Source organism: Egretta garzetta, unplaced genomic scaffold, assembly GCF_000687185.1.
Source record: "Egretta garzetta isolate BGI_Z169 unplaced genomic scaffold, ASM68718v1 scaffold467, whole genome shotgun sequence".
Classification (NCBI taxonomy): domain Eukaryota; kingdom Metazoa; phylum Chordata; class Aves; order Pelecaniformes; family Ardeidae; genus Egretta; species Egretta garzetta.
This window is the reverse complement of record NW_009260196.1, coordinates 613,724-636,823: the sequence shown is the minus strand read 5'-3', so window position 1 is coordinate 636,823 and position 23,100 is coordinate 613,724.

Genomic DNA, 23,100 nt, shown 5'->3' with positions numbered 1-23,100 from the left:
GCGGTGGCCCGCACATCGGAGGGGACGAGGCGCGAGATGCGACTGACCTTTCTTTCTCCCACTAGGCTTTCCGAAGCAAATGGGACCAGCGCAATATTAAATAAAGACATGAGACTGGCGCTCAACTACTGAACATGAAGGTGGAGTATTACTTTGCCATGGAACAGCAATAACGGAGAAAAACAAAGATAACTGCAGATAAAATTGTATAACCCTCTTCTGCATGAGGTAGCTACGTTTTTTTGGCTGTGGAGTACTGTGGATAACCAAACAGGTACTCTCATACCCATAAATCAGAGCAGTATATGTACTTTTAAACTTTGCTACCATCTGTGGACCGCTGGCTGCCCCCAGTGCTGTTTGTGGTGCAGCCAGATTCTGTAGTGCTGCTGCATTAGTATTCTGGGCCCACTAGGTACATCATAGGGTTTCAGTGTCAATGAATGCAAGTCTGCCTCTGCTAATAAGAAGGTTTAGAAGGTGTGAAGTGGCCAACAGGTTCTTTTGAACCCAATGGATGCAAGGTAGTGGCTATGGTGACGACGGGAGTACCCACCGGAGACTATTTAGGCACAGACTTGTGAAGGAGTTCGGAACCAGATGGTAGCAGTCTGCCGTAACCCAGTGAAAGACATTTATGGACATATTTGATCCTTGGAAGCTACGTGAAGCCTCAATTTCTGGCAAAGACATAAGTAGGAATGGAGAAGAAAACTCGTCTCGTATTTGCAGAAGGATGCGTGATTTTCAAATTCTGAAGGATCATTATCTTCAGCACAGCCATTTTTCCTCTTGAAATGTAGGTTATATTACTACATTTACTCCTGACTTCTCAGCCCTTGGCACCCATAACTCAGTTTTCCCATCTAAAAAAATCGCTGAGGTCTCTATGCTCTATAATATCTCAGCAAACACAATATTTCATTTCTAGCTGTATCCTGTTTAGTCTGGATTTGTTCATGTTCACAAGCAGCAGATTTGAAATACAGCCTTGCCGAATAATCAGTAATAAACACACAAAAGTGACAGGCAATAATTTCCTAGTTTTCATGGAGATAACACAAGATATTTTGCAAAACTTTGCCATATCGTGTGGTTGTGCCATTTTAGCTCTCACAGTAACATAGAGTTATTCGTATTGTGAGACATTAGGAGATGCTACTATAAATCTTGCCATATCTTGCAAATGTGCAATTACTCTTCACAAGTGCCCAGATGGGGATTATATCTCATTATATCAAGTGCTATGCAAAAAACAAATGTCTGGCTGTAATTAATGGGGTTGGAAACTTCAAGAACAGATCTGCTGATGAAAAAAACACAAACGGTCAGAGTTTCGGCTTGAATAACAACTCAAATGACTGGATGTTTACGTTAACCTTGTCCAAAGTATGTAATCATCCTGAGAATGCAAAACTGGACTGAATCACAAGAATGACCTTGCTTGCAAGCTTTCAACTATGTCCTTTGTGTGTCTCTCTGCTAGAAATATGTCCAAAATTTTTCCTTTCTCGTGCTACAGTAGCGTTTAGATTTCTGACCTTTTTTTAGAAACAGAAATGACAGATCCCTGAAAAAAAAAAAAAAAAAAAAAAAAGAAAAACAGTTCTATACAGCATTAAGGTAAGAAAATGGTCCATTTTGGAGGAAGCTTAAACAAGTTCCTATTTTACGTGTGAACCAATTCACACAAACACCTAGGCCTGTTGTTTCTCACATAGGTGTAACACAGCATTGCTAAATTCCCAATTACAAGCCCCAACCAAATTTTCCAACACAAACTATTCCCATTCCCCCTGCCTGGAACCTTACAACAGTTCCCTTCATGCATTCTGCAAACAGACATCATCCCTGGATTACCCTGCTCAAGAACTGCCTGTGGCCAGTCCACACACTTTGCCATATTTCGACTTCATTTGCCCCCGTAACAGATTTCCCTAAAGAAATGTCTTCGGATGATCTCAAGTGCATGCCAGAGATAGCCAGCTAATACAGGCTTGGGTTTTTCCCTGAAGTTTTCTGTAACATTATTAGCTGAACAGGCTCAGCTGGTTACATACTCAGATACACTTTTATTAAAAGTGACTTTTAATATTAGTCATGAACAGATCTGCATGCTTCTAAACGTTTTCCTCCTTAGTGCCAACACAGTTAAAGCAAATTGCATCTGAATAAAGTTATGCTCATTGTCTAATACACATTTTGATTAAACACACCAAGTGTTGATCCATCTCTAAAATATTTTTAAATGCTTTGAGATGCGTGTTTTCAGTCTTCTCTAAAAATTACATATTACATCTATTCTAAAGGCAGAATGGGACAAGTCAGAGCAGATTTTTAAGGCATAAAGTGAAAACAGCTGAAATTTTTCATTCAAGAAAAATGACCTTTTATGAAAAGAAGGCTTCAAATTTACGATTCTACCAATTTTTCTCTCATTCTCAGAAATGTTGAGAAGCAAAACCAAAAGCAATTCCTTTTTCTTTCTATTGGAAAAGGAGCCAAAACCCAGAGGTGGGTAAATTCCACTTGCCTACCTTTAATTTTGGCCTCAGTGGTGTCATTTGTCAGCCAGAAGCAATGTCAGGATTGCACACTTAGTAACTGAGTTCCTTTGATTGAATCCTTGCAACCCTTACTAATGGGTAAGCCACCAAGTATGAGAGTACACATTCATTTTGAGTCCAGTTTGTAGAACAAATAGCTAAGAAAAACACCGCTCTCTGCCTTCCTTTCCCTCCAGCTCCCCAAACCTGTCTTGAAAATGTTTAATGACCCTAACCCCACAAAACCGCTGCTCAAATGGATGCCGTTTCTTGAAGAGACGATGAACAAGGGGAGCTGTAATGGCTATTTTTAGATGGATGGCACCGGTTTCAGAGAAAACTTCTTTAAAAAAAAAAAAAAAAGCACAGGCTTTTGGATCACCCTTCCCTATATGCAGCTACATCAATCTACCTCAGCTTCCTCTACAACAAAAAATGAGTAAGGGATGCCCAGCACCATGCCTGGGCTTTCCGTGAGATGGAGAGGAAGCGTCCTGCGGGCTCCCAGCTGCCTCTTAGCCATGACTCGGCTGACGGTGGGGGACGGCAACCCACACATTTATCCTCCTGACTTAACCAGTTTGCTTGTCTGACTTTTCCTTCAGTTTCTTCCATCCACTCCCTGCATAACCAACTTCTCTCTCTCAACAGTGCTTTGGATGCGAACCTCAGGTTTTCTTCTTGCTAGAATTCCTGCTTACTTAGTCCCATTCGCTCTAAGTTTGTACTTATTTCCGTCTAACACTACGCTTTTACTGGAATGATTGGCCCTAATAGCTGTCCTTGAAACATTACTGCTGTTTTATGTTTGGGAATACCAACTCTGACAAGATATGCCAACACTTAATTTGTACTTCAACCATTTAGTAGGTGCGTCGACTTTGATCACCTTAACACTTAAAAAAACCCAAACCAACACCTAACAAAAATCATATATGGAACAATGTGAATAAATATGCTGAAATGTCTCTGCTTTCTTGAACTCTCTTTTTTGGTTTGTGTAACTCCGACCAGGATAAGAGGCATTTTGTGCTATTTATATGCAGTCTGTTCAGGAGAATCTTCCTGCAGCTAGGAGAATAGAACAGCATCTAGTTACCAAAAAATACACAATACTGTGTGAAATGCTGCTCTGAGTTTTTCATGGGCAGGGAGTTAACAAGACAGAGCTCTGCCTACAGATTAACTAAGAAAGCGTTACCTGGAGCTAATGATATGCTTTTGCTTTCACTAAAATAGTATAATGCAAACCAGAATAAAACGCTGGCTGTACAGCCACAAAATATAATTTTTTCCACCAGAAACAAGAATAGTTTAATGTGTTGATTTTTACATCCTGCTACAGTCCTTTAATAACATCAGCCTGGAGTTTGGAGGGTTCAGCTATTGTATTTAAAAGGCATTAGTGTCCAGATTGTAAATTTGACCATTTCTCCAGCCCTTAACAACAATATTGCAACAGAAAGAACAGAACTGAACTGAGCTTTTTGAAATACTTACATAATTTTCAACATAAAAAAAAAAAATTGCAGCTTTATATGTTCTACTAATTTTTCTAACAAAGCCAGAAGAATACAATTCTAGCAGTTGAGGCTTCTAAATCAACAAAGCACTTAAATATGTATTTAATTTTAATCTTCCAAGTTGACGCCTCGACATTGACTGAAACACCCAAGAGCAGAACTGGATAGAACAGATAGAAAACTGCCTTTCAAAAAAAAAAAAAAAATTTCTAAGAAATTAATCCCAAGCCCATACCCCAAGAAACCCCTAAAAATATTTACTTTTTTCATAGAAATTAGAACCAAACAGAAAGTTCTGGCCTCCTGAATGCGTGCCAGGAAAGCTCCTATCATCTGCCAGAAAGTGAACTTACAGCAGGGAAAAAGGTGGCTTCAATAAACCCAAGAAGGGAGCAATAAAAGCAACAAAATTGTTATGAACAGCCTGGTAGGTAGTAATTACGGCCATAAAACCGTTGCTATTTACTCACTCGCTTTTTTTTTTATAGCTATCATGGCAAAAGGATGATGAGACTGTTTCAAGAAGTTTTAATCGTTTGAGAAGCTAGTCATGTTCAAGAGAGCTGTTGAGGATGAAAGCATGGAAGGGCTCACTGGGGAATTTGATAAACGGACAGCCTGCTCTGTTTTTTGAGGAAACCTGATAAAGACAACTTATCTGCTGTGGGGGGGAAAAAAAGTCAGTATAATTTTTTTCTGAGTAATGAATTCAGAAATGCTTCTTGAATGGATAAAACCATCAGTATCTATGGGAGGGTTACGTAACTGAACTCAATATTTGTATTAACTTAACAGTTCAGACACGGTGTTGTTAACTCTTGATAACCACTTCGCTGGGTCAGGGTAGAAGAGCGTATCTTAAAATTTATGACGGAAAGATAACCATAAATTTTCTTTGATCCTGTGTTACAGAAACCATAGAACCGAAAATCAGAATTATAAATGTAAGTTTTGAAAGGAGTACAAACGGAAAAATGATTCTCTAACCCATGGAAGCTCATACTTGGAAGATCAAAAAACTCCACTGAATATCTGAATAAATTAAATATTTCTAACTATTTCATAACAATGTGAAAGACACAGACTTAATGGGAATTTCATGCTCAAACAAGCTCTGATATTGCATAGAAAATTGTCAAAATTAAAAATTCTTCATAGAATACAAGTTGTGAAAGTTTACGTCGGAACAATTAAAGCATATAATTTTTTAAAAATTAGTAACTTATTCAAATAAAATAGTTCATAATCATTTATTTCTAAACCTAAATGTAAAATAAAATTAGAATTAATCATTTAATATGAAAATTTTTATATCATTGAAACAAATCAAGAAAACAAAACAAAACATTACCATGTTCTTGTATTGAAAATGTCAAAATTAATACTTTCCTGTGACACATTTAAATTTCTATGGGATTCCTTATTCTGATAAAAATTTGTTCTGGAATTTTGTTTCATCTGTACTGCAGTTTAATAAACATTATAGAAAGAATTTGGATGTTGTGAAACAGAGTGACAGACAGAAATTTTAAAATATCTTCATGACGCATTATAGCAATGATCAGACATATTTTGAAAATCAGGTGTCTTCAGAATATTAAAAATCCCGCTTGTAGGTTAACTTCTCAGTTAGAGCTGGGATTTTCAGAGACTAATTTTCAATATAAAATGGGTGTCTACGTTTCTGAGACGAGCTCATGAAAATTAATAACTGTGTCAGTAAGGAACTGTTGAAAGGTTTTATTATAATAGTCTTGATGGAGACGAGCCAACCAATCCACCTACATATTACAGCACAGTGTATGGATGGATTATGGTTAGATGTGTCAATGCATTGCTGAATCTTTCACTTCCATAGCTGAGTTTCAAATAAGATTGGATCGAACGCAGTCACTACTAGTAACTTTTCAGTGACTATAGAAATGCCTGTAAACTAATTCTGTGGAAAAATAGAGCTAATTGTTAATTCCCTTTTATATATATATATAAAATAATTCAAGTAAAGGCCTAGTTTTGCTTTAGCAAGCTATGTAGGTAAGATGGTAGTGCTGCAGGTCTTTTTTATTCACTGCGGACATTTGTATTGCTTTGTGGATTTAAACCCAAAAAGAATAATTAATATATAACTGCTGACTGAAACTGATGGCCAAGATTTGTTCCAAAGCAAATCCAGCCCCCCTCTGAAATCTTTTGTTACACAACATCTCAGATTTGGTATGTTGATTTGTCTTTTCTGTCCACAGTATGGCCACAGAAGCTACAAGAACTTCAATGTAAAGAGCCATTCATACAATTAATTGCTCCACGAACCTTGAGTCATAACAGTTCAGACACACTATGGCCACCAAAAGCTCCCCAACCCAGGAAAGACCCATGACCAAGTGCAGCTGCAAAAGCATCTTGTACAGGCATTTTGGGTTTTTGTCTTTCAAGGCAGAAGTGCCCAAAGACTTCAAGGCTTCTACTTTGCATTCCTCCTTAGCTTGCCATAACTGGGATAGTGACTTAGAAGGAAAGAACAAAGCCGTTTTAAAGGACTACTCTTGTGGTTTTGCCCAGAGGTGCTGGGAAAGAGAAGGATTAACGTTTTCTGAAGGAAGGTAAAGTAACACGTGAAAACAGCATACATTTTTAATGCATGTGGTTGAAAAAGTAAATGAAGTTTCAAGGTTTAAAAGGAAAAAAAAATAAAAAGGAAAAATGCATACCTAACCATCTGATTAGGTACAAATAAACCTGCATTCTTCCTGTCCTAGTGTCACTTTAGAGTTCAATGCCACAACCGAAAAATTATTTAATGTAACAGCCGTACCCATAGCCAGGAGCTTTCCACACCACAGTAGAAAGCTGGGTTGTGCTTGCGTGCTTTGCTAGGGGGAGCAGAGACCAAGAAGAGATCAAGGAATATGGTGCCTTCAAAGTCTATGCTGAAGACTTCTTTTAGTATTTTCCATATATTTTTGCTCATCACCAGCTAGATAGTGAAAAGAGAGGCTATAGCTAAGTAGTTTAACCAGGATTTGAGTCTAGAAACCAAAGCCAGACTAGTTCAGTAATGACATCAATATCCAATAACCAGGTCACATTATCCACAATTAGTATGGAGTTCCTTGTGGAAAACAACTTCCTATATTATCACCGGACATGAATAAAATCTGGGATGTATCTAGTTCAATAGTGGGTTCAGTCAAGCAGAAAATCAACCAATGTACAGTCTAGCCACTAATCCAGTAACTCTAAAATTCCTGCAGTATGTCAGGTTATCCATTTCAATCAAACCAGTGGGGAGAAAAAAAATCCAGAGAGCTGTCTCGCAGAGTGTTTGGAGAAAAGAGAATTCCACTCAGACATGAAAGACTTGAGGCTTTCATCTCCTGAGCAGTGCTCAGTGCAGCAGGTAGGCAGGAAGGGTGTCGGGGGCCCTCCCTTGCCTCTCCTGGTCCTTCAGGTAAGACTGGATTTGCTCTGTCTGCTTCATGCCCATTTGTTGGGCACAACTTCTAACATATTTCCTAAACCTGACATGGGGAGTCTTGGCAATTAGCAGAGGAGCTCTCTCTGGCAATGAATTCTGCATGTGGGCTAAGCAAATTTAAGAAAATCCAGATCACGGAAGTTCTTATTATTTCAAATGTTTTCCAGCTGTTTTCTGTCAATCACAGTACTTCAGTACACCATGAAAGTACCATGTTGCTGAGAACCTCTGATGCTGCAAAACATTTTCAGATGATGAAGAGCAAGAATCTATCGGAAAGGATATACTCATACCCCCTAAGGAAAACTCAAAGCAAAGGCTATGCCTAATCTGTCTAATCTGGACATAAAGGGTATTAAGGTCCTGATCTCACAAATCTCCAACACATTCCAAGCCTCCAGGACTGTTCTGCTTTGCATGGAAACAATATATGAGGAGGAGGGAGAAACACTGGTTTGCTTCCCATCTGTAGTCCTAAGTACCCAGAGTCCTGCAGTTCAGATAAAGCCAAGGATGACTTATTTGAAATGAAGGTATGGGCAGGTATAGGTTCATCTAAGAAGCTCACACAAGAACCTCATAAGCACATCAGATACCATAGCCTTTAATTCCAGCTACGTATATAGTAATCAACAGCACAATAGACTGAAAGATTTTTTCCAGTTTATCAATATTGTATCAATTTTTTCCCACATGAAGAGAAACAAACTTAAAATAACAAAAACATCCAAAGCCAGCCATCAGTAAGTGTAGATAAGATAGCACACCTACTTTCACTGTTTTACACAGTAGATAAGGCACCAACTTCTCTCTCAGTGGAGATAATTGCTTGCTTTTTACACTAAACTAAGATGTTATTCAGGCTTGAGAAATACTTCTTTCCTTTTTTTTTTTTTTAAATATTTATGCTACCTCAACCTTTAAAAATAATTGTAGTGAACAAAACAAAGAAAAAAAAGACGTAATTGAAATTTTCCATCTTTAACTGATTTGTCTCTTTCTTTTCAAGGCCTAGACTAGCTGTGTTGAAATGCCTTACTATGATATATGCAACCAGACATTGGCATGCCTGTTCAGGACTTCTGGGAGCTTATGTGGTTATACACTAGACAAATGTCAAGGCCCTTAAATTTTCACCGGTACATTCCCTGCGGTTTCATTGCAGAGGTCAAGATTTTAATTACCAGGGGCAAATGTATTTTTAAGGTGGGATTATGGATTTATAAGGTTTTTCATTGTGGTTTATTCTTTCTTGTGATCAGCACTGTTAAGAGCTTTAGTAATGTATAATTTATTAAAAATAGTCTTTTTCTTTGGTCGTATTTGAAAATGTATTGTTTTGCAACTGTATCTTTTCTTCATAAAGTGGTTACAAGTCAAAATGACATGCATCAGCAGCCTTTAAGAATAAAAATAAAGCTGCTTTTGAAACTGCTTCCCTCATAGTAAAACACAGTTTGCGAGAAGTGTAGTTTTCAATTTGCATGGTAGAGATGCACTAACCGATTGGAAGGCAGTCGCTGCCAGGAACATTTGGTGTCAATTACAGCAGGGCTGGAGAATAAAAAAATATATATATAAATATATTTTTTTTTTTTAGAGAAAGTAGTGAAATCTCACGTTTTTCTTGGGTTTGTCAGAAGTGAGGATTTCCTGCATTTTCTGTTCTGTCAAAAGGCAGTTTGTCCCAGCAAAATGTCAAGATGTCTTTATCTAAGTAATTGCCCCACTTGCATTCTCAGCAGACCAGAAAGTTGTACTGTTTTCATGAGTAATAATGAGAATACTAGAATGTGATTATTAAATGCAGACATCTGAGGGACAGAAATTGTAAAAACGGAGGACAATTTTCCACTTACACTTATTTAAATGGCTGCCACTATTATTCCTGGAACTGTCCCATAACTGCTGCTATTGGTGACCACAGACCTCAGAGCCCAGCTCTGTCTTTATGCCATGAGTAACTTACCCCATGAGGAGTCCCACCAATTTCGTTCCCTACCCTTCCAACAGAGCTATGGGATAGAATCAGGCCCTTCTGATCTAAAAAAAATTCTCACAGTGGATAAGCAGAGGTGTTGCACTTTTCTTAAAAGCATTTTTTAGGCTATAATAAAATATACATGGACTGTAGTTTTCAGTTCATAAAGAAAACTAGTGCTTTCTAGGTTGAAAAAATGATCTCCAATGAATAATAATGTCCTTGCTTGTGGCTTCAGAACTTAAACCCCATAGGTTTTCACCTTTTTCAATCCCATAGAGCAATTCCTTTCCCCATAAACTAAAGCTCCAGCCCATATCAGTTTTATTATATACCTTTAAAACGTCATTTTAGGCTAAAAATGTGCTAAATGAATTTAAAGTATGTTCTACCAATCATAAAAAGAAAACTACATATAGACCTCCACAGACAACGTAGAGTACAGCGATCGCGTCACGTTGGGAAAGAAAATGGCCATAGCTGTTCATAGACTGCTGGTGAGACAAGCTCTTCTTGGGTCCTCCAAACAAACCTAGTATTTTTCCTTTCACTCTACCTCTGTGCCCCTAGCACACGGAGGCTGCGTTGCCATGTGCGTAGCCAAAACGATCACGCTTGACTTCTGAGTAGGTTGGGTCAGCTGTCGTGCAGCTGGAAAGGCACCTCCTGGAGTGAACTGGAGGACGAGAGGGTGTCACTGGGAGCTACACTAGGGAAGCACAGGTTTCCCTGCACAGGATGAAGGTCTACGGCCTGGTGTTAGCAAACTCCAAGTAGACAAGTTCTCATTGCAACAACAAAAAAGCACATTTCTTGAGCTGGCACAGTCTCTTGTGTAAGTTTTGCAATCTTGTATCTCACCAGAGCTATAAAAGGAGGCCCAGAACGTGATCTCATTTCCACCACATCTGGAACGATTCCACTGGAGTCACTAAAATCCCTCTCTTGTGCCTCCAGAACAACAGGCTGCAATTACTTCAAAACCTGTTAGCCACCAGAAAGGGTGGCAGGAATTCTCCTTTTCTAGGGGCACATTTGGCTAAAACATGCAAACCCATGTCCCACACGTTAGACTTCTACCCACCTGAGCAGGGCACTAGCTTTTGGAGTTGCTATAGATCCCCATTTCACTCCACTGAAATTCAGACAATTTCATTTTTAGATGCCTCATGGGTTGATTGCAAAGTACGGAGTCGCTGAAGTTTTTAGCTCTTGCTTCTAGTCATAAGATGCTCAATATTAATGTGAAGCTTGAATACACATGAAAAGCTACTGAAAAAGTAACTTACATTTTTTTCCTTCCCTCGAAGACAATACATACAATCCCACAGCAGTGAGGATAACCTGAATTTATAAGAACAGCGTGACAAGAATTACTGCAAAGTATATTTTTTTTTCAAAAGTCCCTAAAATTGTCCTCAGAAGAAAATGCAATTTTCTGCAATTCTTTGTTAGCCCTGATTATCAGGATTTCCGCTACTTTCAAAAGTAATTGCTGCTTTCACTGGGGAGGACAGCTGATGGGATACATTCTGTCACAGAAAAATTAGCATTATAATTAAAATGGCATTCCAGTCTGGTACCTTACTGGCACAAATCAAGCACAACCAAACCAGTACAACTCATCGTACGGCCATCTCTAACTAAAGGCCATACATTTACACCACCATTTATTCACATCAATTTATTTATGTGTATTTCTAGAAAAACTTCACGTATTTCTCTGCACAGGACACATTTCTTGGTCTAAGTAACATCTCTTTAGTCTTTTCTATTCAATATTTTATCAGAAGATGTGTGACAAAAACTTATTCTTGACTTCAATGTCTAAATGAAATAAAGGTGCTAATTCCATTTGTAGACAAGAATATGAAAACTGAAGGGAACCAAGGTGACAATTTCTCTGGTCACCAACTGCCAAGAATATTTCTAATTTTACTTTGCTGAAACCTGGGGAATACATTGTTAGCAATTCTCTGTCTCCTTCTCCAAGCATTATTAGAAGGAGAGTTGGCAAAGTCTCATTTTATTTATTTCATTCAAAGACCTCCTCACCTTCCCTTGGCTTTTTTTTTTTTTCTTCTTTCTCCTCCCACCCACTCCTAGTCATAAAGCTTTCTGTAAATTATGGTAAGCTTCACAGCTCTGTGGGTTTAAAAAATACCCTCATAAAATAAAGCCTTTTTTTAAAAAAAAAAAAAAAAAAAAAAGCAGAACACATGCAGGGTGCATAAGAGAGATGTGAAAATGCTCTCATTTGACTACCCTCACTTGAGGGCAATTTTGGGCAACAGACGAAATTCATAAAAAACACAAGGAATAAATTAGCAGGTCATCAACGTCTTTGCAGCCACAGAACATAAGGAGAAAAATGACGAGGAAGAGTTAGGTTAGGTGAATCAATGGATAAGTTAAATATATTTAAAAAAAAAAAAAAAAAAAGACAAGAGGGTCACTGTTTGTTTGGTCCTCCTGAAATTATTAAGTAAAATTGTTTGGTTTTTGTTTTTGTTTTTTTTTCCTACATCTCCTCAGTGCTGAGTGCCTGGCTTGGGTCTCCCAAAGCCTGCTCTCAGAGCTGGATACTTACAGTTCCAAAGAAAGTTCTAAAGCACGGTCTTGCAGTCAGGTTTGATATACCTCAAACAGTCACCCAAAGCACGTCAACCCCGTGTTAGTGGAAACATTTGGAAACAACGGTCTAGTACGGCACACCATGTGAAAGAGAAAATAATGCAAAATTTTTACCTTGCAATGACTGTATGTGTAAAGTAAATATTTTACAAGCCTTGTTACATCAGATTCCTTCGAAATGTGAGGGATTTGTCCTTTCTTTGAGCAGAAAGTAATGTTTCCTGCTTTCAACTGTCTTATTGTTACCAGATCTATTGCTGCTGCTGCTGCAGAAACAAAGTGGATACATCAACAAATCAACAAGGAAAGATTTATATTTCTTAATAAGTTAAATGAATAGAAAATGACCCGTCTGCAGTGGTCTCATGCCAAAACTGGGGGTTAAAACCAACTAAATAATAGGAATATAGCACCTTGCTGCTACAGTTTAAGCATTCAGAAAGTCACCATATGCTTGACATATGCTAAAGGTCACAGGCAGCCAATGGCAAAACATAAGAGAGTTTCTAAATGTTATAAACGATCGTCTTCCAGCTAAAAAGGCACTGAACCCAACACGTAATAGATTTTAACACTGGAAAGACCTAAACTATGATTATCTTCTAGTCTGATCTCCTGCAGTAAGTATTTGGACCGGTTGTAACTGATAAAAGATGACTTACCCTGTTTTCCATACATCATCCACCCTCAGATAAAACAGCATCCTCTGAAAAAATAGTTTGCAGATAACCCTTGGATAACATACAAATTAATGTATAAAGCATCTGGCTCCAGACAGCGGGCAAGAGCTACGGCAGATTCCCACCCTCTCAGCCCTCTCCATAGGACCCTCTTCTCCATCCCACCACCCCACTGGCTGCTGGAGGTGCGAGGAAGCCGGGAGCACGGAAAGAGGGAGGCGAGTCACAGAGAGGATGGGGGAAAGCAGCACCAAACACTGACTGAGACAGGGGGACATGGAAAGGAAAAAAGCTTGTCCTTGTGGGACGACGTGTGGCATGTGGGGGGGGAAGAAAAAAAAAAATCACACTAACCTTTATTTTTATGGTTTGACGACTCACTCTCCTTGCTGGGGTCAGGTTGGCATACGAAAGGAAACTCTGGAATTAAAAATCGCCTTGTTATTGTCATGTACATAATAACCTGTGCTGCAGAGTAATTCCTAAGTATGGTAAATACTTAGGTATGTGTGACCAAGTTTATTTATATAAGTAAATGCCTATAAATATTGGAATTTCACATAAAATGTCGAAAGTTCACATTATATTAAAGAAAGTAATTCCAAAATGAGCCCTGATTTAGTGTGCTTTTGTGTGTAAGAGTCTTCAGCACTTGACCCCGGGTTCTCTCTCAGCTCATTTTTTCCACAGTACTTTTAGTTTTTCCCCCGGTTTCTAATTTAATCCTTTCCATACCCACAGATTGTTCTCTTTATTAATTAACAACTGGACCAGAGTTAATTTGTACTAGTCAGCTGGCTAACATGGCATTTAGACTGCTCAGCCCAGGAGCCAAGTCAGACAGGACAGCTGCTGAGCTCAGACTGTAGGAAGGAGGAAGCAGAAAAAGCAGGGGACACTGACCTGAAGCTCTCTCCTTTGCCTATCCACCAAGTTTTACCTACTTCGAAAAGCAAACTTTTTTTTTCTGAGAGCTTTCTACCACTTTAAAGTGTTCTTGAAACTGCCAAACAGGTCATCGACGGATGAAGACAGAGCCCAACAGCATGGTAACATAAACTTTGTTTCCCCTGGTTCTCAGTTTTTGCACAATGCAAAGGTACTGGGGGGTTTGGGGGGGGGGTTCTATTTTTTTTTTAATCTTCACAACTCATAACAGCCTTCCAGTCAGGAAAAAAATATTTTGGCACGTGCTTTGTTCTTTATTTTGACCGAGCTCATCCTTATTTGATGCAGCACCAAAGCCTATTTCTGAAGTTACATTAGAGCTGCAGGATATGACTCCTTCTGTGATTAAAGTTTAGCTCTTATGAAATTGGACTAATTGCATTAGAAAAGGGTATGTATGCACACCACAAAATATTTGTCTGCAGGCTTTATTGCACTTTATAAAAGCAAGAGGCAGGAATAGATGCAAAAAATTTAAGTCAGACTGTGGCAATTGAATCAGCAATTAAAATTTAGGAAGAGATACGTAAATGTTGTAGCTACTGAAGATTTGCTTAACACTACGAGGAAAGAAATCTGGTTAGTCTTTGACATGAATGTCACTCACTGTGCTGGTTCCGGCTCCTCGATATACTGTCAGTAACACCATTGAGTTTATTGATCAACAGATTATTGTTAGATTACTACAGATCTCACCCTGGGCTGATGCAAGAAAGCATATTAGCGCCTTTCTTGCAACGGGTTGTCACTCCATACGCCAATGGACTTCTCTTTGGTGGTAATGGTTACCAGGCAGGTACAGCCAAAACAGTGTGGATGAAGCACACGAGGGTTTTGTGCTGCTCTGTGGAAAAAAAAAAAAACAACCTGCCCATTTGAGATCCTTGTGGTTCCAAGGCTTTCTTAGGATGTAAATACTTCTCTCTTACCTTAGGATGTAGCTTCTCTTAACAAAATATTCCAGCAGTAGATGGATCTGTCACTTTCAATTATCTGGTTTGGGGGAAGACAACTTCATTACATTAAACAAGAGAGTTGTATAAAAACTTTCAAGTCATTTTTTTTTTTCCACAGAGAAAAGGCTGTTTACCAAATTTGAAAATCATATGGGCATGTCTTGATTTTTAAGCTATTGTGGCTATTATGAAGTTTGAAAGGGAATCTTCTAAGCTTAGAGGGAATGTATTTTATTTTCCAACATCTTACTTTTCAGTAAGGGAGGGGAAGGAAGAAGAAAAAAAGATGAAAACAGGAAACATTCAATTTCTTTTTCCAAAACTTCTAAAAATTGTCAGCAATTTTGGATAACTATATCTTTGTATTGTTTCCAGTAGATTTCTTAAACAATATTTTTACCCTTGCAGGATAGGTTTAGACTGGATATAAGGAAGAAATTCTTTACAATGAGGGTAGTGAAACACTGGCAGGGGTTGCCCAGAGAGGTGGTGGAGGCCCCATCCCTGGAAACATTCAAGGCCAGGTTGGACGGGGCTGTGAGCAACCTGATCTGGTTAGCGGTGTCCCTGCTCCCTGCAGGGGGGTTGGACTAGATGGCCTCTAGGGGTCCCTTCCAACCCAAAACATTCTATGATTCTATGATCCAAATTGCAAGAGAGCTAACATCTAAAATAACCTTCTAAAATTCTAAAAGAAGGATTTTCAAGAAAGATTGCTCATTTGCAGTTCAATTGTCTTTAATTACAGCCCAGAATAAGAGATGACAATTTCTTGCTCCTTCCCCCCTTTTATGGGAAGAGGGACTGAATTACTTACAGTTATGCTCAGCAAAATAATCGGGTCATCAAAGCAGAATCAGGCCACTTGCATATAAACATCAAGATTAAAAAAAAACAAACCAAACCATACACATTTGGCTGCACTGGAAGTGTCTAAGCCCACCACCCACAGCTATGTTTGACCAGAAAGCTTGACACCTTCCCAACCACTGTGGGTTGACCTTTATCCACTAGATACCCAACAGATACTCAAAAGCCCTTTTTCATAGTATAACGATAGGATACAACCATCCACAAATAAAATGTCTTGCTGATGCTGCTGCACCGCAAGAGTTATGCCACAGCCTGGGAAGGTGGATGTCTCTGCTCACAGTTTCAGAGCAATCGGAGGCTCAGGATAAAAAGGAGGGAGCGAGAGGGCGAGGGTGAAGGATGCAAAGGGGTATCTCTGGGTATTCTTGCTGATGATTTACTCTGTTGTGGCAAATCACTGAGAAAAGAAAAGCATACAGCTGAGATGCGGAAGACCTGGCATCAACTGAAAGCCTGTTTTAATATCCTATCTAAAACCAGCTGGATGCTAAGCTCAGAAACAGGCTTCAGAACACGAATGGGAACATAACCTTCCCATCCCAAAGTGGATACCACAACCACCAGGCTGCAGAGCTACGCTCCCTGTTAAATGCACTTGCACACAGGTGCATACCCTCCTATGCTCAAATAAAAAGTGGGAACCAATTGGAAGTCCACTCTTTAAAAATTAAATAAATACATAAACCCACATTTGACAGAATTCTAACTTTGGACAGAGTTCTCGGTGTTTGAACCTTAAGGGGAAGAGTCATGGTCTTTAGAAGTGAACTGAAATACCTTCACATAGACCAGATAGCAAAGAAGAAACCACAGGGCTGTACACCAAATTATGCAGCATCCCACTGACAGGACAGAGTGGTACAGCCCTCGGGTCCTGGCGGGCTTTCTCCAGAGCACACTCTCAGGCCCCTGCTCCAGCCGATCACCGCACCCAGAGCTCCCCCGGCAATGACACCCTGCGCACCCAGCACCTCCTTACAGAGCTCCAAAGGCTTTTGTCAGAGGCAGCTTTTCAGTAACCTGCTGGGGGCTCCCAGCCGGTTGCTTTGGCTGGTGAATAGGTGAAATGGGCTTATGAGTCCCCAGCTACCTTTGCTTTCTCTTCAGCCACTCACTCTGTCATTCATCTGGGAAAGAAATAAATAAGGTACTCTCTGCCATCCAGTAAGATCCAAGCTACTTTTCAAAACATAAAACCTTTCTTTAAAAGAAATCCCATGTTAAGAGTTCCCCAGAATGTGTCAGAACTGCATTTCACATCACAGGCAAAATGTTTCTTATTTACTCTACTACTCGTGCATTTACCTTGCTGCCCACAGGACCAGCTCTCTCACACATCCACTGGGATAGCTACGTACACGTGGCTTTCTGATCATTTCAGTGAGGCATATACTTCTGCAGGATTATGGATTTGTGATTTAACTTTTTTCTACTTGATGTTGTTGCATTAATTTAACCGGATTAGGAATTTAGCATCATGAGCAGTAGCTATCCAGATTCTTTAGCAGATTCTTTATCTAATTATTTCTGAAGATCAGTGTTACATGTGTTTTACTCCAAGTAAACACCCCCCAATTTTGATTTTACTTCTCAGAAGTAAATGAAAGTAATTAAACGTTTCCTCGTGGTCTTCCAGCAAATGGGCATCTTTCACCATCCAAAATGACCAAGCAGAAAATAGCTTGTTATTTTAAGTATATTTGGAGTGCCTTCCCCCCACCCCCATTCTGATTTTTAGGTGGAGTTTCTATTGCTCCTTTTTTTCTACAAATTAGAGTAAGTGCTTTAGCAGCACAAGCAACTTCACGTATTATGGCAAGTGGCCTGGCATACTGCCAGTTCGATACTTCATTATAGAAGAAAAAAGACTTGTACAAATACTTACTCCTCATGAAATCTGCAAATTGAACCCACATCAACCTTTTAATACTAAATCCTATTTATTTTTTCAATGTAATTTGTTTAAGCTGAATACAGGCTGCATTTTGGCACTATTTTTCTATTTTGTTTCATTTCATCACATATGCCACAATTAATCATCCAAAGCTATGAAATCGTCAAAGCCAGATTACTGAAGGTTTTGAACAGTGGCTTTTAATACTGAGACAAATCAGACTTCCTTGTAAAACACTGCATTCAGTGAAGATTTGCATGGGAGAAACTCCAGCCATTCACAAACTAGAATGAAATTAAAATCTACTGGAAATGCATCACTCCCTTTTTGATCTTTTTTTTTTTAATCTAACTACCATGTCCAGCACTATGTGTACACTACCATGGATTAGAAAGGACTCTGCCTGCTCCTCACATAACGGAATCACCAGACATTTTTCAGGCTAGAAATGTGGCTTTACGTAATTTATTCTTTTTCATATGGGTACCTTCATTTTTCTTTCTCATGTTAAAAATGGTATAAGGCGAGATCAAGTTTGTAATAGTGTTCTTCAAAGAAAATACTCCATTGCCTTAACTTTGCCCATCAAGACAACTTTGCTGTCCCATAAAGATCTTCCTAATGAACTCCCTTTTAGGCTGCCAATTACAGCATGGCTATTTCCTGAAGATAATTGATCAGAGCACAAAATCCTCATTAAGCACTATAAGAGTTCTTCAAATTTGCATGGGAAATGTAAGCTGCAAGGCTCAGGTAATTGCACTATTATCTCCCCAAAATAGACAAAACACAGCTTTATTTTTCAGTTAAATCCATACTACCCTTAAAAAAAACCCCTCCACATGCAGCACTCGCTCTGTAGTGCTCTCTCTAGCAGTTCACCAAAGTACAAAAAATGGAGTAGAGACTTATTACTAGAATTAATACTGTACATGTCCTTTTGTGAAAGTAAATGTGTATATAAAATCTCAGATTATCTTTCCCACTACTCAAGACTCATTATACTGTAATCTATTTTCACCTTCACCTTTATAAAAACTAATTTCTTACAAAAATGCAGATAGTACAGGTATTGCAAATAGACCACTCAGTATATTAGTTTGGTTTTTTTTAAATGGAAGATCTTTGTTTCTTCATCTCACGTGTATTCTAGTAAGTAATGTATGTTATTCTAATAATTAACTTATGTTCAAAGATATTACTTTAAACTTTTACTTGGTTGCCACTGATCTAAATCACTATTTGTGTTTATTTTTAAAAGCTGCTTACAAAGTTTTTAATCCTCAGAAATCCTCCGGACAGCAATGATGTGATGGAGGCAACCATAAGGATCGCTGTCTTCCACAGAGCAATTAGTTACTCAACTTGGAGAAAGATTTTATTCTATTTAAGAAGGAAGAAAATAGAAACCAAAAGCGATCAGTATACCATGGCCCAGTGGGCTAGTGTTGTTTACATAGCTTAATAAAATTCAAATCCATAATGTATCAGTATCTCTTTTTTCATTTACCCCGAGGTAACTCAGTTCCACTGAGGCTGGGGGAATCACCCTTGATGTGCAGCGCTGTCCCAACAGCACCGCTCTAACCCTGCATGATGCGTGAGATGTATTAGAAATGCCATTTTTTTCCTCTACCTCTTCAAACGCTTCGCCATCCTTAACTCTGTTTTCTACTCAAGTAACTCCCTGCAAGAAAGTTTGAAAGTGCCAGGAGTCAGACTTTAAGCTAGTATGAATGCAAGCAGATCTGCTGAAGCATCAGGGAGCCACGTCCACTTACACAACTGAGAATGTGCCTTCTTCATGGCTCCTCTCATTTTCCCAACGTCATCATTTCAACTGTGAAAGCATTTCAGGTCTCATACAAAGATATCGTGCTTTTACTTAGCACATTCAAATTACACGCAAGATCTAGCTCAGTTACTACTTCGCCTTTAGACAAGCTTGCCAGACTATCCTGGCCATTTTGGCAGGTATTACAAAAGGCATTAGTTATCAGAAATCTGTGTGGGTTTCGGTTTCCTAAAATAGATATTTATTATCTGCGATCAGTTGACTCTGTGTCGTTAATTCATGCCCTATTTGGTTCTTGCATTTGTTACTGTGATCTTTCTTACCTGTTCTTCCAATTCTATACTTTTATTTGGGAAGATTATTAAACCAGTAATCTAAGCTAGGTTTGTTTTATTTCCATTCTATGTACACTTTTTTTCTGCTGTTTAAATGCAGAGGCATTCTTAGGAGAAAAGTCATAGGGGTTTTGTCCTTACGATACCTAGCTTATCGAAGGCAGTGCTGGTTCTTCAAACAGTCTTCAAACAATTAGTTCCCCTTTGCCCACCACAACCATTAGAAAAAAAACCTCACCACTCTATAAATTCAACTAAAGCTCATTTTACTGCTGAAAAGCTGGTTTAGAATGGGACTTTTTTACAAAGTGAACGGTGATTTATGTTATTTAGCGTTAAATAACGGGCTTACGCTTCATCAAATGCATGGATTAAAAACCTGAGTACAAAGAACTCAGGTGGCATGCAAGAGATCTTGAAAAGCATGCATAAGGTGAAGTACGCCGGTTTCTAGTTGAGAAGGCTTCAAATACGAAGTGATATCCTAAAAGCTCTTATCTTAGCATCGAATATTTACAGTAAGGAGCATGCTGTATATTCAAAGAACGTAAACTTTAAACCGCAGCTACAAATATTTACTATAGATTAGATATGTAAGGAGAATGATCGAGGCGTTTTTTTAGAAATTCCTCGGTCCGCATAGCCAGTAATAACACAGGGCACAAGCATATTTCCACAAGTAATGTCACAGCTGCTGTCACTGCTTCTTCACTACTGTAACATGGTAGTTTCTTATTGATACCACATACTCATCTATAATACAGCCTAGCGAGTGAGATCTGCAGCTTGTCTTGACCATGCCTTTAAGCTAGCATCCAACATCAGTAAATACACACGGTGTGATTCCCACCTCAGGTGCACTGCGCTTTGGGGGAGTAACTTGGGGGAGTACCCTTACGGTGGTACCTCGGGTGACTTGCTGAAGCAGAGAAGGATGCCCATAGCAGCGTGAGAACTGTGCCTACGAAACAGAAATAGAAAGGATAATGTGGACCATGGATAAAGAAGGGGAGAGCAGGAAGCCAGTACGCCAGCTGGCAGAGTTGGTGGGGCACGCAGAGTGCGGCTCTATCACATAACGCACGATGCCCACCATCTTCTTTCCTGAATTCCCACAGTGGGAAAAGGCTCTGGGAGTAAATGCACCGTGTTCAGCTGGCCTGTGTGCCCTGCCATCTTGGCTCAGCGATTACTTGGGTCAGGGACCTTGTGCAAACTCACCTCCCTTCTTGCCCAGGTTTTCTTCCCAGGGATCCAGACCATCGTGAAGGGCGCCATGAAGGGTTGAGGGTGGTCTTATCCTGAACCAGGTCTGGGATGTGCACCTACAGCCTTGGTCTCTGCTGGGCTTGTCACTAATGAACAAAAGAGGAAGGAAATGAAGGAAAGCAGCCTGGGTGCCACGGGTTAGACATAAGCTCTTTGGAAAAATGCAGAGGGCTCTTAATTAAAAAAGTACTACGCTGGCCCTAGTAGCAACATAGCCAAATATCCTAATGTTTGTAATACCCAGAAGGAATTATTGAGAGCTCGTTTACCCTGACTTTCATGACTTCCTACCTTTCCTGGCACCTTTTGCTTCCATTGATAAGCTTCAGCTGTAGTGAAATAAAAGCTTCAAGCTCAAGAAAAACGATGCTCTTCTTACAAGTTCTATTGCCCAAGTATGAACTGTAGTAAAACCAGAAAGGGGAAGACAGGAGCAGGAAAATTTATACAGTATTGTAGAAATTCTCTTATTAATAGGATTGCCCCTGCCAAATGACACCTCCCCCCCCTTTCCAAAAGCGGTTTACAGCCATTTGCAAAGCTACTTAATAAATTTCTTTATCATGTCTACAATTACACTGTTCTTGCTAAATGAAAAGTTTGATTTTAAACATCTCCTGCTTTCATTTGGTGGAATGCCTCATTTGTAGAATCCAACTGCTTCTGTTCCTTGGAAAGTATCCTGTTGTTTTTTTAATTTAATGACTCTAGGTTTCACCAGATCTTAGCTGGGACAAAAACTCGCAGATGAATTTGAAAGAAAGAAGTAGTAAAAGCCAATATATTCTGCAATAATTGTGGTACAGAGGTGTTTGCTCTTGTTCCCAGATTCTTGTTCAAGACACTGACGCATGGATTGCCATAGCATGACACACACCCACTCAGAGAAATTTTCATCACTAGCAGCCAAAACTAACAACTAATGGGCCACTCTGTAGCTTTCATTATGTCTGATCTTGCACCCCAACAATACAAATCAGGCCAAAAATTACACCCATAGGCCATCAAGGATTCCTGGGCATATATAGAAGGCTCACAAAGATTTATCCAGAGGGAAAGAACTCATCATGCAAATAGATGAGGGTTTTTTATTTTGCACCATTCATTCTTGTACCTGTGAGAAAGCACAGAAACGAGTCCCCCTACCTCTGTGTTGAAGGACGGGTTTCTCTTTCTGACTACTTCTAGGTCTAGACTTTTTGGGGGAAAGTTGGGGGAAAGGCAGGATGGGAAGAGCAACCTCCAATGGTAGTTCATTCCTTTTAAAAATGTTTTCTGAGTGAAATACAGCCTCTAAAAGGTGCCTCTCCCTCGCGTTCAAGTAAAGAGTAAGCCTTGAGAAATACCTTAAACAAAATATCCCAGTTTAGGTGGTTAAAAATATGTGAAGTGCACCACATACTTAAAGCAATACTATGGCTCTCTATGTGTAGGATCAGATTCTTCCTTCTGAAGCAAATATAGCTCTTAAATCCCATTGACACCATAATGTTTGAGGATTCAGTAAGGGCTGCACTTCCTTGGGGATAATTTTTTCTTATGTACAACCTCACACTACACCATTTCTTACATTGTGATATAGAAATAACCCCTCAAAAAAATTTTCCAGTAGAATTTATAGAACGGAGAGATGCTTTGACATAAAAGGTAAAGTTCCTTTTACCAACAGAATAATGACTATTCCATAAATGATTTCACTCCAATTGCAGTGCAAGAGTTTTACTCCACAGCTGATCCAGCAGCACATACTTCTTTACAAACCCCAGTTAAAGCTTTTTATCTTGTATTCTAAAAATACACTGACTGCTTTCATAGACTGGAAAACAAAAGTACTCCCCTTCAAATTCCAACCACAATTTAGACGGGTGCGAATGAGCAAAATGGAGTCCCATTTAAAAAAGCACATATCTTTGAAGCCTGTGAACAATTTCCTTCTCTTTAGAGATTATAAATGCAGCGCCCTTGTATGCTACTTCTCTGAAGTAGCTCCAGTTCCAGTAGATGTAACTTCCTCCATATATCTCTGCCTGAAAAGTCTGACGAGGCCGTCACCAGAAAACCTCAGGAGCCAAGGGTTCAGATCCGCAAAGATGGATCAGAGGGCGTAAGACATCTTAATAGGAATTGGGTGCTTTTGCAGATCTGTGTCTAAATTGTTCATCGTTTATAGTAACCACCTCTAGGGAAAATG